Below are 16,763 nucleotides of genomic sequence, written 5' to 3' on the forward strand. Positions count from 1 at the left end.
GATTGGGGCCAGTGTGGACGGCAGACAAAAATATCAAATGTTGATAATGCTCTATCATGTTACCAGGAACAAAGAGATGTGAATTTCTTACTTCTATGATTCTTCCCAGTAGGCTCCAAATGAAGACCTCTTGCTCAGATAGCCACTGTCATTAGGATTTGCATGCTTTATTAACTACTCATTCACTGCATCATGACCAGTGGCCACAATCACTACACCACTGAAATGACGAACTCTGTCCCATAGGACCACCGAAGTCCAACCAGCTTTCCCACAGCAAACCGTGGCCTCTGCTTTAGCACCAGGACCACTTCAATGCACTCTGAAATATCCCCATGAGGCTGAATCAGATAAATCAAGTCAAGCTAAATAGTTCTAATCAACCTGTCACAGGGCATGCAGATGTGTGAGAAGCAACTTAACTGGTTCAAATGTCAATCAAGGTTTGCATTTTCTAACAGCAGTAAAAAAAAAAAAAAAAAAAAAAAAAAGAAAAGAAAGAAAAAAATTCCAAGCCAGAAAGACAACCAAGACCAGCCCCGGTGTTTGGAATGGTGCTCACTGGGTACTACTACAAGAGCCACATCTGTTCTTAGTTACTAAATCCTGATTTTTTTTTAAGCTATTCCCAATTAGCTTTCCTTCTGTGTTTCCAGGTGAATCTAGCCGGAGATGGAACATTCCTACCTGGAAAAGGGAAGAGTAAAAACAAGTAGAGCGTGTATACTGCGTGGTAAGTGACAATCACCTGACTGTGCCATTGCCAACCCTTTCTGGGTGTTTCTGACTTAGTCTCCCCCTCCTTTTCAGCCTCATCATCTAGTGGTTCTCAAATTGTTGTATGCGGCAAAATCAAAGGTGAACTTAAAATGTTAAATGTCCTGGTTCCATTTTCAAACTAGTGAGTGAGAAAGCAAGCACAGGCCTGGAGTGTAGCAGGTTCCTCAGGTGATCACACGGGTGCTCCCAGCACATTACCTTGAGAAACAGAATGTACTTACACAAACCTAGATGGTATGGTCTACTACACACCTAGGCTGTATGGTATGGCTGATTGCTCCTAGGCTACAAAGCTGTACAGCATGTTACTGTACTGAATACTGTAGGCAACTGGAACACAATGCTAAGTATTTGTGTATCTAAACATAGAAAAGATACAGTCGGGCCTGGTGGCACATGCCTGTAATCCCAGCTACTCAGGAGGTTGAGGCAGGAGAATCACTTGAATCGGGAGGCGGAGGCTGCGGTGAGCCAAGATCACCCCATTGCACTCCAGCCTGGGCAACAAGAGCGAAACTCTGTCTCAAAAAAAAAAAAAAAAAAAAAGATAGAGTCAAAATATAGTATAAAAGATAAAAGATGGTACACCTGTATAGGGCATTTACCATGAATGGATCTTGCAGGACTGGAAATTGCTCTAGTAAGTGAGTGCTGAGTGAGTGTGAAAGACTGGGATCTAACTGTACACTGCTGTAGACTTTATAAACACTGTACGCTTAGGTTGCACTGAATTTATTTATTTATTTATTTTATTTATTTATTTTAAGACAGAGTCTCCCTCTGTCGCCCAAGCTGGAGTGCAATGGCGCAATCTCGGCTCATTGCAAGCTCTGCCTCCTGGGTTCACTCCATCCTCCTGCCTCAGCCTCCAGAGTAGCTGGGACTATAGGCGCCCGCCACCATGGTCGGCTAATTTTTTTTTGTATTTTTAGTAGAGACGGGATTTCACCATGTTAGCCAGGATGGTCTCGATCTCCTCACCTCGTGATCCGCCCACCTCGGCCTCCCAAAGTGCTGGGATTACAGGCATGAGCCACCGCGCCTGGCCAAGCTGCACTGAATTTATAAAAAATATTTTCTTTTTCAAAAATAAATTAACCTTAGCTTGCTAGAACTTTTTAGTTTATAAACTTAGTTTTTTTTAAAACTTTTTGACTCTTTGGTAATAATACTTAGCTTAAAACACAAACACATTATACAGCTATACAAAAACATTTCCTTTATATCCTTATTCTGTTAAGCTTTTTTTCTACTTAAAAATTTTTTCAAAATTTTAAAAGCCTTTTTGTTAAAAACTAAGACAAAAACACACACATTATCCTAGGCCTACCCAGGATTAGGGTCATCAGTGTGCCTGTCTTCCACTTCCACATCTTGTCCCACTGGAAGGTCTTCGGGGATAATAACACATGGAGCTGTCATCTCCTGTGATAACAATGCCTTCTTCTGGATACTTCCCGAAGGACCTGCCTGAGGCTGTTTTACAGCTAACTTCAAAAAAAAAAAAATAAGTAGTACGAGTACACTCTGAAATAATGATTAAAACTACACTATACTAAATAGTAAGCCAGTAACATATTCATTATCATGATCAGGTATTATGTACTGTACATAATTTGTATGTGCTATGGTTTTATACAACTGATTAGTGCCATTGGTTTGTTTACACCAGTATCCTCACAAACATGCAAGGAATGCACTGTGCTGCCACTTTATGATGACTCCAGTGTCACTAGGCAATAGGAATTTTTCAGGTTCATTATAATCTTGTGGGACCACTTGGGTATATGAAGTCCATTGTTAACCCAAACATCGTTATGCAATGCATCACTGTACTTTCCTACTCCTAGTCCTCCTTCCCATGCCAGGTCCATAAAACTTCAGGAGTCCTTTGTTCAGGGTTCCTTCAGCACTGAGACAATTCATCTGACCCTCAACCAACATACTATTCCAAGGGGGAAAAATGGAACTGAAGGTGATTGGAGCTTTCTCCCATCTTAGCCTCTTATGAACACTATCACAGTAAGTGATGAAAGACCTCGCTATCACTTCTGTTTGGGCTTGTTGTTTTCATCAGCTACTGACACCTCAGGTCCTCCAGCTTAGTTGAGCTCCTGACTCTTAGAAGACACACTGAGCCCAAACCATTTATTTTTAGAAACTATGTGAGACAGTAAGCAAGCTGCAAAGCTTGGGGATACTTGTTACACAGAATTAGATAGCTAATACTATATCTTTTTCACTTATCTTCTTATGTACATAGGGACTTTCAATCATTTCAAAGTGTTTTTCATATCTGTTATCTCCCTTCTTCCCACATATAACAATAGCTAAAACTTACAATATCTGAGTAAACTGCTCCAATAATTTATAACAATAAATTTGTAAATATGAATACATAAGAGTATAAAATAACAGTCCTTTTATTACCTCTGCTTACAGGTAAGGAGACTGAGATGCTAGATGTTAATAACTTGCTAAAAATTACACAAACACTAGGAAGTGGAGTGAGGATTCAAACCCTTGTTCCTACCACTACACAGGAAAATAGAGCCTAGAGCAGAGCAGCTATTTGCTTAAGGCCACACAGCTGGTTCGTACTGATTTCGGGTCACCTGACTCCCCATCCAGGATTCTGAGATAGCCTAGGATTTATGAACAAACTTCAAAACCATTTGCAACTGCCAACCAGAAAGAGTGAGTTGCCCGGAGACTTGGTGGCAGAAACCCTACTCGGGTGTCAAAGTCTGATGCACCCCCTGTGTCTTTATCTGGGTACCGGGGATAATAATCTGACTGGTTGTAGAGTCCTTACATTCTGATGATCTGGATCAAGGCTTTTTCTCGCATCTCGAATACACCAGACAAAAGTCACGCAAGCATGAAAGGAATGATGGCGGGGCATAGGCACACACAAGTGGAATTCAGCAGAGATTGTTCCAAAGACACTGTTCTCTGTGAGCAGGTGTGTTCAAAGGAGTATGATGGAATTGTAATGAAACAGAGACATTTAGGGAGATGATTTGCTGGAATTAAGAGTTAATTCAGATTTATTAAACTGGAATTCATGATAATTCTGAGAAACACTGAGTTACAGGTACACATTATGGCATACAAGCAGCTGTATTTACTCACATTTACATGATACTATTGGAAGAAAGGATGTTTAACTATTTGAAAGAACAAAGACTTCAAATCCTTAAATTCTTTGAAACACTTAAAGTGCTATCTGTGGCCAGGCATAGTGGCTCATTCCTGCAATCCAAGCACTTTGGGAGGTGAGACAGGTGGATCATCTGAGGTCAGGAGTTTGAGACCAGCCTGGCCAACATGGTGAAACCGCATCTCTACTAAAAATATAAAAATTAACCTGGCATAGTGGCATGCGCCTGTAATCCCAGCTACTCGGGAGTCTGAGGCAGGAAATAGCTTGAACCCAGGAGATGGAGCTTGCAGTGAGCTAAGACTGCGCCACTGCACTCCAGCCTGGGCGACAGAGCAAGACTCCCTCTCAAAAAAAAAAAAAAAAATGCTCTCTGTGGAATAAATTGGACAGGGCTCTAAAAGGGAGTTCAGTCATCAATGTCAGTGGCTCTCTGCAGACCTTGCAGAAAATGCAGATTCTCTGGCTTTTCTCTCAGGTCAGATTCCTTAGACCATTTGCAGTTCACCAGGTGATTCTAATGCTACTGATCCATGCACAGTTGTTAGGGGATCTCTGCTGATGTGCTAATTGCACAACCATGCATCTTATCTATTTATTAAAACACCCCCTAAAGACTTCTAGTCCCACAGTAACTAGAATTTAGAAATGCTTTTAGAAGCACTTTGTGAAACTTGGAACTGCTAGTTGTTCACACTGGAAATTTATCATTTACTGATTTATCACCACTGTGATTATATTGGATTAGTAAAATTTCATTAGCAATTTGGCTTCACCTACTCCCCCACAGACCTTATCACAAGACAGTGTACCTTGGCCCCACTTCAGGCTCTCAAAACAGTCCTTAATCAGTAAAATTTAAGAAACAAATGATTTCACAACTGTACCTCATGTCTGGATGTCCTGGAAATGGCCCCAGTTCCAGCAGCAGAATCTTTGTACTCTAGTCCCAGCTCAAGGGTCTTTCCTGGTTCCTTTTCAATTTCATCACTGATCTTTTTGTGTTGTGGAATCCCAGTGGCTGAAATTCCACCAATGAGCCAGCAGTGGGCCTTCTGAGCTTCCTGAATTGACCTCTGACCTTTGTGTGCTACAAGATTCCCTGAATGGTTCACCTGTGCACTGATTATCTCATATCATCCATTGAGAGAACTTCCTTAATTACCTGCTACAGTCGGCTGGGTCTAACTATTCTCCATGGCCTGCCCCCAGCCCAGTTCAAGCTCTAATAGAGATTGTGTTTCTTACAGCCTTGAATATTCCCAAGCATAAAGGGTTTTCTGAAACAATCTCTCTGGCATATTTAAAATACATTAAATCTTTTTGTTTGTCACTACATAAAAATCACTTATCATAGAAAAAAATACCTCCAAACCAACTTAAAAAATAAAATGAGCTACTAAAATCAAAACCTTCACATTTTTAAAAGAACTTTAATTTTCTGATTTTTTTCAAGAGCTCTTTGTATTTTCTTCAAAGTCATGAATAATAGATGACATTTCTTTTTAAGTGTCTCATTATGTTTGCAGCATACAAATATAAAGTCTCTTAAAATGGCCTCCTGTCAAATACATATGATTTCTATTTGTCTACTGTTAATGTAATTGACTAAACACTCGATTCTACTGATTATGCTTTCCCTTGTAAACCACTTACTTTATAGGCATAAGCAGCTGTGTTTATGCTTCTGTGATTTTCTGGTTTCATTATGAAGTTTTCAGCATGCAATTCAAGAGCCATAGGCAGTCTAAGCACCCAGGCACCAGCTGGCAAGATCTTTACTGAAAAAGGCAATATTCTGTCAACACTTGTAAATGTCATATAGAAGAATACACGTATGCATATATAAAATCACTGCAGCCACAATAATTGTGAACATGAACAAGAAGAAAACATTAACTTTTCTGAAAATAAGTGATCAACAGTCAAAGACCTGAATTTAACCAAGAGCACAAGTGCTTCATCTCCTGCCCTTCTCTCAAACCGAGAACTATGAAGAATTTTGTTTGTTTAAGTTGGGAGTTTGGTATAAATATTCACAGACAGTGGAGTTAAGAGAGCCAGGCAGAGAGAAGGGAAAGGGAGAAAGGCTGATAGAGAAAGCAGCTATTAAGAGGATAAAGAGGAAATCTATGCAGAGACATAGCAAGAAAAGAAAAAGGAAGGAACTTGGGAGGAAACTGACTAAGGTATAGAATTAGAGAGTGGCAAAGAGGCTCAAAATTATCACCCAGGAGGTATTTGCTATCAGTGCCTCCATAACACTTTATTAAACAACAACTCCTCACATCCCCCTCCACCCATCCTCTGGTAACCACTATTCCATTGACTACTTCCATGCCTTTGACTAGTTCAGTGGATATAAAGTTATACAAGTGAGTAAGCTCCAGATATCTGCTATACAATATGGTGCCTACAGTTAACAATGGAGTATTGTGCACTTAAACATTTGTTGAGAGTAGATCTCACGTTAAGTGTTCTTACCACAAAACAACATAATGAAGGGACACAAGGAAACTTTTAGAGGTGATGGATGTGTTTATTAACTGAATTGTGGTGATGGTAACGTAAGTACATACATATGCCCAAACTCACTAAATTGTGTATGTGAATTATGTACATCTCTATTTGTACATTTATTATACTTGAATAAAGCTGGAAAAATTCATTAGACATTATGCCTTAAAAACACACTTTATTACACAATAAGTTTAATTATTCTTCTCATAAAGAATAATGCTGGAGAAAAAGCTGGTTTGAAATCTGGGTCTAACATTGGTGTGATTGGTGTGGCCACACAGCACTTCCATGACCTCTTCAGGTTTCAGTTTCCTCATATGTTAAATAAGAATGGGTAGTACTTGGCCAGATATTGGTAAGGACAAAACAAGATAACAAGGCAGTATTAATAGAAAGGCAGAGTGAGTTTGACTCTTACCTTCTAGTTGAGTGACCAAAAGCAAGTTACTAAGCTGTCTATGCTTGGTTTCTTTTCTTCAGGACAGGGATAATAAAAAATAGTGCCTATGCACATGTGCCTGCTATAAGGATTAACTGGCAAATAAATGTTTTAAAACATGAAGAACAGTGTCTTGGTACTTTGTGATTACTCAATAAAATGTTGGCTCCTAGGAATGAGAGTAGGTGTTCAAGGGATGGGACTGATGGTGACATCTCCTTCACAAGAGGGTGGACACCATTTTTGTTTTTCGTGTTTTTTTAATCCTGCTGTCTTGCTGGTAAGTACTGTAAGCCCTTGGCAAAAGTGTTTTGTGCCATCAGAAATGATACGAAGCTTTTCTCTCACACCTTTATTTGTTGTGTACATTCCTGTATTAACAACACTTATGCTGATTAGATGGTTATGTAGGTTTTTGACTGCTCTTTTCTTTGAAAAATATTTTTAATTGCATAAGAAATATATGAATACCTCCTCTTGGTTTCAAAAAAGGTATATAAGGCTAAAATCAACTTCTAAGTTGAAACTCTATTCTAGATTCTTCCCCAAGGGCAACTATTACATTGATTTTGATGATTATTCATTCATGCCTTATGTTGTACATATATATGAATTTACATGTAACTAGGTCATTAGGGTTCTACCAGATAAAAAGATTCTTTTCACGTCCATGTGATCAGTAATGATTACCCCCTTTCATATCTGATATTAGTAATTTGCATTTTCTCTTTTTTCCTTGATTTCTGGCTAGAGGTTTATCAATTTTATTAATCTTTTCAAATAACCAGCTTTTGGTTTTATTGATTTTCTCTATTGATTTCCTGGTTTCAGGTAATTAATTTCTGCTCCAATTATTTTCTTCTGCTTGCTTTATGTTTATATTGCTTTTCTTCTAGTTTCTTGAGGTGGAAGCTTATATCATTGATTATAGATTTTTCTTCTTGTCTGCTACATGCATTCGATGCTAAAACATTCCCTCTAAGCACTGCTTTTGCTGCATTCTACAAATCTCGACAAGTTGTATTTTCATTTTTATTCAGTTCAAAACATTAACAAATTTCTCTTACGACTTAAATCCATGTTTTATTTAGAAATCTATTGTTCAATCTCCAAATATTTTGGAATTTTCTAGTGCTCTTTCTGTTATCGATTTCCACTTTATTTCATGGTGGTGTAAGAGGATATAGGAATGATTTCTATTACTTTAAATTTGTTTACCTGTTTTTATGGCCCAGAATTCGGTCTGCCTTGGTGACTGTTCCATGTGAACTTGGGAATAATGTATATCCTGCTACTGTTGAATGAAACAATCTATAAATGTCAATTAGATCCAGTTCATTGATGGCTCTGTTCAGTTCAATTACATCCTTAACTGCTTTTCTGTCTGCTGGATCTGTCCATTTCTGATAGAGCTTCCTTTGGTTGGTGTAATATGGTGTATTTTTCTCCATCCCTTTACTTTTAAAATGAGCCTTTTAACTTAGACTGAGTTTTCTATAGACAATATATTGTAGGGTCTTGTTTGTTCTGACAGTCTTTGTCTTTTAATCAGTATAATTAGACCATTGAAATTTAAAGTGATTATTGATATAGTTGGATTAATATCAACCATATTTGTTAGTGTTTTCTATTTGTTACCCTGTTCTTTGTTTTCCTATTTCATGCTCTTTTTCCTGCCATCTTTGGTTTTAATTGGGCAATTTATATGATTCCCTTTTCTCTCCTCTTATAGAATATCAGTAGTAATTCTTTCAAAAAATGTTTAAGTGGTTGCCCTAGAGTATGCAATATACATATACAGTTAATCCAAGTTCACTTTAAAATAACACTATACTGCTCCATGGGTAGTGCAGATACCTTATTACATAGTATTCCCAATTTCCCCCTCTTGTCCTAACACTGCTATCATCTATTTCACTTACCCATAAGCTATAATTACCAAATACATTGTTGCTATTACTCTTTGAACAAACTGTTATTAGTTATAGCAATTAAAAATTTGAAAAATAAAAGATTTTATATTACTTTCATTTATACCTTCTTTAACACTTGTCCTTTCTTATAGATCCATGTTTCTGAATTATATCATTTTCCTTCTTTCTAAAAAACTTCTTTTAGGGTTTCTTGCAAGGAAGGCTACTGGCAATAAATTCCAATTTTTGTTAGTCTGAGAAAGTCTTCATTTATCCTTCACTTTTGAGGGATAATTTTAATAGACACAGAATTGTAGGTTGGTAGGGGCTCCTCCTTCCACACCCACCATGCCAACACTTTAAAATTTCACCTCACTCTATTCTTGCTTGCATGGTTTCTGATGATAAGTCTGTGTAATTCTATTTTTTTTCCTCTATAGGTAAGGTGTTTTCCCCTCTAGCTTCTTTCAAGATTTTCTCTTTGTGTTTAATATTCTACAGTTTGAATATCATATACCTAAGTATAGTTTTGGTTTGGTTTGGTTTCTGGTTTTGTGGGGTCAGGGGAGTTGGCATTTATCCTACTTAGTATTATCTGAGCTTCCTAGAGCTATGATTGGCATTCTCATTATATATATATTATAATTTTTGTAATTACTAGATTATTGTTCTCAAATACACTATTTTTTATTTTCATTCTTTTTTTTTCTCCTTGATTTTCAGTTAGAAAAGTTTCTATGAACACATCTTCAAGCTTTCTTTGGTGATTGATATCCAGTCTATTGATGAACCCATCAATGGCATCTTTATTTCTTTCATACTGTTTTCTATTTATAGCATTTTCTTTTGATTATTTCTTAGTGCTTCCATCTCTCTGCTTGTACTACTTATCTTTTCTTACATATTGTGTACTTTTTTATACTTTTTCCATTAGACCCCTGATATGGGCAGTTTCCCCCATGCTGTTCTCATGACAGTGAATGAGTTCTCATGAGATCTGATGCTTTTATAAGGGGACCTTCCCCCTTCATTACTCACTCTTTTCTGATACCAGGCTCTTCCCAGAGTTCTCTACTTCATGGTCCTTACCCGGGAGTCTGCTCTACTCTCCAAGGTGCTTTACCAACCAAGAGGAAGAAAACTCCTGTGCCCCTGCAGTGTTATTGTTTGTACCCTCAGTATTTAAAGTGTCTTATTTCTAAATTTTCAAGTAGTCAGAATAGAGTCCAATCAATACATGCACGTATATGTTTGACAATAAATAACTTGCTACTTCTGGCATTGGAGGGTGGTCACCAACTAAAGTCATTAACATAAGGCAAGTATAGGGGGACAGATTACAAAGTAATGTGGAATATCTTCTGCCTAGAAAATAGGTAGGAAAATGTATGAGTATTTGTTTAAGCATCTGTTTAAGAAACTCGATATCCTAGTCCCTTTGTTTTTTGTTTGTTTGTTTGTTTGTTTGTTTGAGACAGAGTCTCATTCTGTTGCCCAGGCTAGAGTGCAGGGGCACAATCTCCACTCACTGCAAACTTCACCTCCCGGGTTCAAGAGATTCTCCAGCCTCAGCCTCCCAAGTAGCTGGGATTACAGGTGTCCACCATCACACCCGGCTAATTTTTGTATTTTTAGTAGAGACGAGTTTTCACCACATTGGCCAGGCTGGTCTCTAACTTCTGACCTCAAGTGATCTTCCCGTCTCAGCCTCCTAAAGTGCTGGGGGCGTGAGCCACTGCACCCAGCCCCTTTGTTTTATAAGTAAATTTCGCTTCTTCTTTAACATGAAAGAATTTTAGTTCTGTATAAATTAGGTAGCCTCCTTAGAATAATGCAACTTTAAAATAAATCTAAAGGTTGTATTAACTGTGATCTTTTTGACCTTGGTATATGGTTTCCTAGAAAATAATTTTTTAAAAAGATCTATGTAGTCATTTAAATACTTAGCACTGATGGGTAAGATGAGAGTTTATCATCCAGTGGGTATAGTTAGACTTTCTTCCTGAAAACTATGATTCTCTTTTCAAAATAAATTTTTATCTTTAGTTGAACCAAGATGGAAAATTTCCTTATCTCTTCCAATCTCTAAGAAAGAAAAAGAATTATAAAAGTAATACATTATTACCAACACTAGAAAATAAAAAAAAAGGATAAGAACATTTGAGAAATACCTAAAAAGTAAAGAGCAGGCAGGATCAGATTTCTGGGAAAATATAGGAAACGACAGCCCAAAATAAGCCCCAAACAGTAGATTGCTGCAGCTAGAGTGATAGTTTCAGAGAAACTTCAAGTTCAGGATCATAGGATACAAAGAATGAAAGGAAATCATGGGGCTAATTTTAGAGTGGTCAAATGGGTCTCTGCAGGTGGAACACTGCCCCCTCCTCTGCCTCCTCTTGCTGAATAGTGTGTGTGTCCTAGCTGGGGAAGTCTGTGTGGATTTTTCTGTTTTGTTTTAGAAACAGGGTCTTGTTCTGTTACCCAGGCTGGAGTACAGTCGTACAATCAAAGCTCACTACAGCCTCGAACTCCTGGGCTCAAGCAGTTCTCCCGCTTTTGCCTCCCAAAGTGCTGAGATTACAGGCATGAGTCACCGCACCTGACCCTGTTTGTTTTTTTGAAGTTGATGAGTGATATCTTCCTATAGACTGAAATACAACTATCCCTCCAGTGAGACAAGGCCGTGCCCCAGTAAGTTTAATGTTTCACTGATAGTATTACTGCCTATCACCCCTCTAGGAAATGAGTCTCACATCCAAAGATCAATTGTTTCACGCCCTTTTCAGCATTATGTCTTGCCCTTCCCCCACAATGACCAGAGGCAACCTAAATAGAATAGCCAGATTGTCAGGCTGAAAGGTGTGAGGAGGTAGCACTATTCACATTCCTCCTGATTACATGTGAAGTTACTTTGGCTAGACTAACATGGCCTCCTCTGTGCCACATTGCCCACATACTTTTCCCATGACTTACCCAATTGACTTAGTGTCTGTTTAACAGTTAGGAATTCCTATTCGCTTCTTATTAATAGTATTTTTACACACCTTTTAAAACAAAATGATATCAATAAACTAAAGTCAGACTCAGTCAAGTACAGCATAAAGATATTAAGAATAGCAGAGTTAAGCAATAGTTGGTTTTTGTCTCCTTTGAAAATGAGTTTGCTCAGGGGACATACAAATCTAAATTATTCCCAGTTTCTCTAACCATATCCAAGGGGTGTATCAATCTGTCTATTCATTACTCTTTATATATATCTGGAGGATAATATTCTGCTTTATCCAGCAGGCAACTAATCTGAGTGAGACAATTTACAAGATTTGGGATTCACTAGTCAAGAAAACACTTAAATATCTCTGGTGACACAGAGCTTTGCTAGACCTCTGTCTGACCAAGTGGTCTTCGTGCTCTCCTAGGGTAACCTTGGGAGTCAAAAAGACATGATATGCTCATGCAAGACTATGTTTGTCTTTCCATGGGGTTCCCCAGGTTTCCGAGGCTAAGCTCTTCCCAGGGTTCTCTACTTCACGGTCCTTACCTGGGAGTCTGCCCTACTCTCCAAGGTGCTTTACCAACCAAGAGGAAGAGAACTTCTGTGCCCCTGCAGTGTTGTTTGTACCCTTAGTATTTAAAGTGTCTTATTTCTAAATTTCCAAGTAGTCAGTGTCCAATCGATACATGTATGTGTATGTTTAACAATAAATAACCTTCTGCTTCTGGCATTCAAGGGTGGTCACCAACAAAAGTCTTCAGCATAAGGCAAGTATAGGGGAACAGGCCACCAAAGTGAAGTAGTTATGCATATTAAACATTTGATTATATGTTCGGCAGGGAGCCATAAAGATCCTATTGCAGTCTGGTTACCAATCTCAATTGGAATGTGTCCATGGACCAGAGGACAAATTTCATTTAAGACAAACATAAGGTAACACAATCAAGATCCATTTCTTTTCAGTTTCTCTAATTCTGATTTCCTGCCTTTGCAGTTCAGCAAATTCTTTTTATCTTATTCAAGAGCACCTTTTAAGATAATCACACAAATGATAAATGCACATAATCACCTCACCCAAGCCACCATATCAATGTATTTGTGCAGTGCAATCAATTCTCCAAATGCTTCCCCTATCTTTGCTTTCATTCCTTATCAAATAATCCTTTCAAAAAAATGTAGCCTGAGGAGAGTAAGGAGACTAAGTGGAGGAAAACTGTGAACTTCAAGAATTAGGTTCACAGGAAGAAAATTAAAAGGTAGATGGCTAGATTTTAGGGATTACATGTTAGGATTAAACGATGCCCCCTAAAATGCTTGATAATAATCTGGTACATTTGAAAGACTCTAATGATAATTTGGTAAGCTCAAAAGAATGGCTTTTTTTAAAATTAGCTTTCCAAAATCTATTTTTACTTCTTAACAACACACTCATTTTTTATTTATTTTTTTTCCACAGCTTTTATTAAACACACACTGTCCAGAAAGTGGTTCTGCTCCGATGACTTCTCTAGAGACAGCTACATGACTTCAGAGAGGGCACTTCTTCAGTTTGAAGGGACAATTCTGTGCTCTCCACCAGAGTGGCACCTGAGGTCATGACTGCTTATGCTCCTGCAGTGGTCACTGATGGTAGGAGCCATATTTTGATGTCTGAAGGGTGAAGGTGACTTTCACAAAAGGGTTTTGGTATTAGTCTGCTAGGGTTGTCATAACAAAGTGCCACAGCTTAGGTGGTTTAAGCAACAGAAATTTACTTCCTCCTATCTGTGAAGCTTAACATTCCAAGATTAAGGTGTTGGCAGGGTTGGTTTCTTTGGAAGGCTTCTCACCTTGACAAGATGCTCATTTTTCCTTGTGTCTCCACGTGTCATCGCTCTGGGCATGCCTGTGTCCTAATCCCTTCTTCTTACAGAAACATCCTTAATGTTGTATTAGGGCCCACCAAAATGACTTCATTTACCTTAATTACCTTTTTAAAGGCCCCATCTTCACAAACAGTCACATTCTGAGGTATTGAGGGTCAGAACTTTAACATGAATTTGAGGGTGATGCAATTCAGCTCTACTCCAAATTTCTTTGTACCTTTATCCATCCAGTCTTCTTTCCTTTCTTTCTTTTCTCTGAGGTCCTTTCATCTGCCCAAAGCCAATTCCTCTATGTTTGTGTTTGCTCCTATGGCCAGTCACGCCCTCCAAAATTCTTTTCATTTAATGGCTCTTTCCCATCTCAAGTCTCTCCCTCTTTATTGATTGTTTCCCCTCGGTTCACCAAAACAAGCTTTGAGTTCCAATTTATTTTTTTGGAGATGAAGTCTTGGCCTGTTGCCGAGGCTGGAATGCAGTGCCACGATTTCAGTTCACTGCAACTTCCACCTCCTGGATTCAACCAATTCTCCAGCCTCAGTGTCCCGAATAGCTGGGACTACAGGTGCATGCTGCCGTGCCCGGCTAATTTTTGTATTTTTAGTAGAGATGGAGTTTTACCATGCTGGCCAGGCTAGTCTTGAACTCCTGACCTCAGATGATCCATCCTCATCAGCCTCCCAAAGTATTGGGATTACTGGTATAAGCCACTGCGCCCAGCCAAGTTCCAATATTTTTAAAGCAAAACAAAACACAAATTTCTTAACTTGTGTCTTGTCCCTCTTTTTCACTACTAAAGCTTTCAGAGACTGGCAATTAGAGAAAGAGATAGGGGTAGAAAGTTTATTCAAACCAGCCGGGTGTAGTGGCTCCATGCCTGTAATCCCAGCACTTTGGGATGCCGAGGCAAGCAGATCACCTGAGATCAGGAGTTCAAGACCACCCTGGCCAACATGGGGAAATCCCATCTCTACTAAAAATACAAATATTAGCCAGCTGTGGTGGTGCACACCTGTAATCCCAGCAACTTGGGAGGCTGAGGCAGGAGAGTCACTTGAACCCAGGAGGCAGAGGTTGTGGTGAGCCACGATTGTGCCATTGCACTCCTGCCTGGGCGACAGAGTAAGACTCCATCTCAAAAAGAAAAAAGAGAAAGTTTATTCAAAGGAATAATAACAGAGAACTCCCCAAACCTAAAGAAAGATATCAATATCCAAGTACAAGAAGGTTATATGACATCAAGCAGATTTAACCCAAAAAAGACTACCTCAAGTCATTTAATAATCAAACTCCCAAAGGTCTCTTGCATGTTAAAGCAGCAAGAGAAAAGAAACAAATAACACATAATGAAGCTCTTATATGCCTGGCAACAGACTTTTCAGTGGAAACTTTATAGGCCAGGAGAGAATAGCATGATGTATTTAAAGTGCTGAAGGAAAAAAACTTTACCCTAGAATAGTATATCTGGTGAAAATATTCTTCAAACATGAAGATGAAATAAAGATTTTCCCAAACAAAAGCTGGGGGATTTCATCAATATCAGACCTGCCCTATAAGAAATCCTAATGGGAGTACCTCAATCAGAAGGAAAGGAACATCAATGAGCAATAAGGAATCACCTGAAACTATGAAACTCACCAGTAATGGTAAGTACACAGAAAAACACAGAATATTATAACACTGTAACTGTAGTGTGTAAACTTACAAGTAGAGAGACTAAAAAATGAACCAATCAAAAATAATAACTACAACTTTTCAAGACATAGTACAATACGATATAAATAGAAAAAACAGATAGTTAAAAAGCTGGGGGGTTGGGATGAAGCTCAGGATAGAGTTTTTATAAGTTTTCCTTTTACTTGTTTGTTTATGTGAACAGTGTTAAGCTGTTATCAGGTTTAAATAATTGATTATAAGATAGTATTTGCAAGCCTCATGGTAACCTCAAACCAAAAAAACATACAATAGATGCACAAAAAGTAAGAGCAAAAAACTAAATCATATCATCAGGAAAATCACCTTCACTAAAGCAAGACAGGAATGGAAGAAAGAAAGAAGACCACAATACAATCAGAAAACAAATAGAAAAATGCCAGGAGTAAGTTCTTATTTATTAATAATAACATTGAATTTAAATGAACTAAACGCTCCAATCAAAAGGCTGAATGGATGAAAAAATAAGACTCATGATCTGTTTTCTACAAGAAACACACTTTACCCATAAGAACAAACAGACTGAAAATAAAGGGATAGGAAAAGATATTCCATGCCAATGTAAACCAAAAAAGAGCAGGAGTAGCTATATACTTACATCAAACAAAATAGATTTTAAGAAAAAACTGTAAGAGACAAAGAAGGTCACTATATAATGATAAAGGGGTCAATTAAGCAAGAGGATATAACAGTTTTAAATATATATGCACCCAACACTGGAGCACCCAGATATATAAAGCAAATATTATTAGAGCTAAAAAGAGATGCCCCAATACAATAATAGCTGGAGACTTCAACACCCCACTTTCAACATTGAAAAGATCAACCAGACAGAAATTCAACAAAGAAACATCAGACAAAATCTGCATTATAGACCAAATGGATCTACTAGATACATACAGAGCATTTCATCCAAGAACTGCAGAACACACATTCTTTTCCTCAGCACACGGATCATTCCCAGGGATAAACTATAAGTTAGATCAGAAAACAAGTCTCAAAACATTAAAAAAAAAAAAAACCTGAAATAATATCAAGCATCTTCTCTGACCACAATGGAATAAAACTAGAACTCAATAACCAGAAGGCTTTTGGGAACTATACAAATACATGGAAATTAAATAATATGCTCCAGAATAACCAGTGGGTTAATGAAGGAATTAAAAAGGAAATTGAAAAAATTCCTTTTCATTTATCATTTAAATGATAATGGCAACATAACATACCAAAATCTACGGGATACAGTAAAAGCTGTACTAAGAGGGAATTTTATAGCTATAAGGGCCTACATTTAAAAAAAAAAAAAAGACCTCTGCAGACCCAAACGACTCTGTCTGACAGCTTTGAAGAGAGCAGTGGATCTCCCAACACGGAGGTTGAG

This window comes from Papio anubis, chromosome 4 (genome assembly GCF_008728515.1).
Source record: "Papio anubis isolate 15944 chromosome 4, Panubis1.0, whole genome shotgun sequence".
NCBI lineage: Eukaryota > Metazoa > Chordata > Mammalia > Primates > Cercopithecidae > Papio > Papio anubis.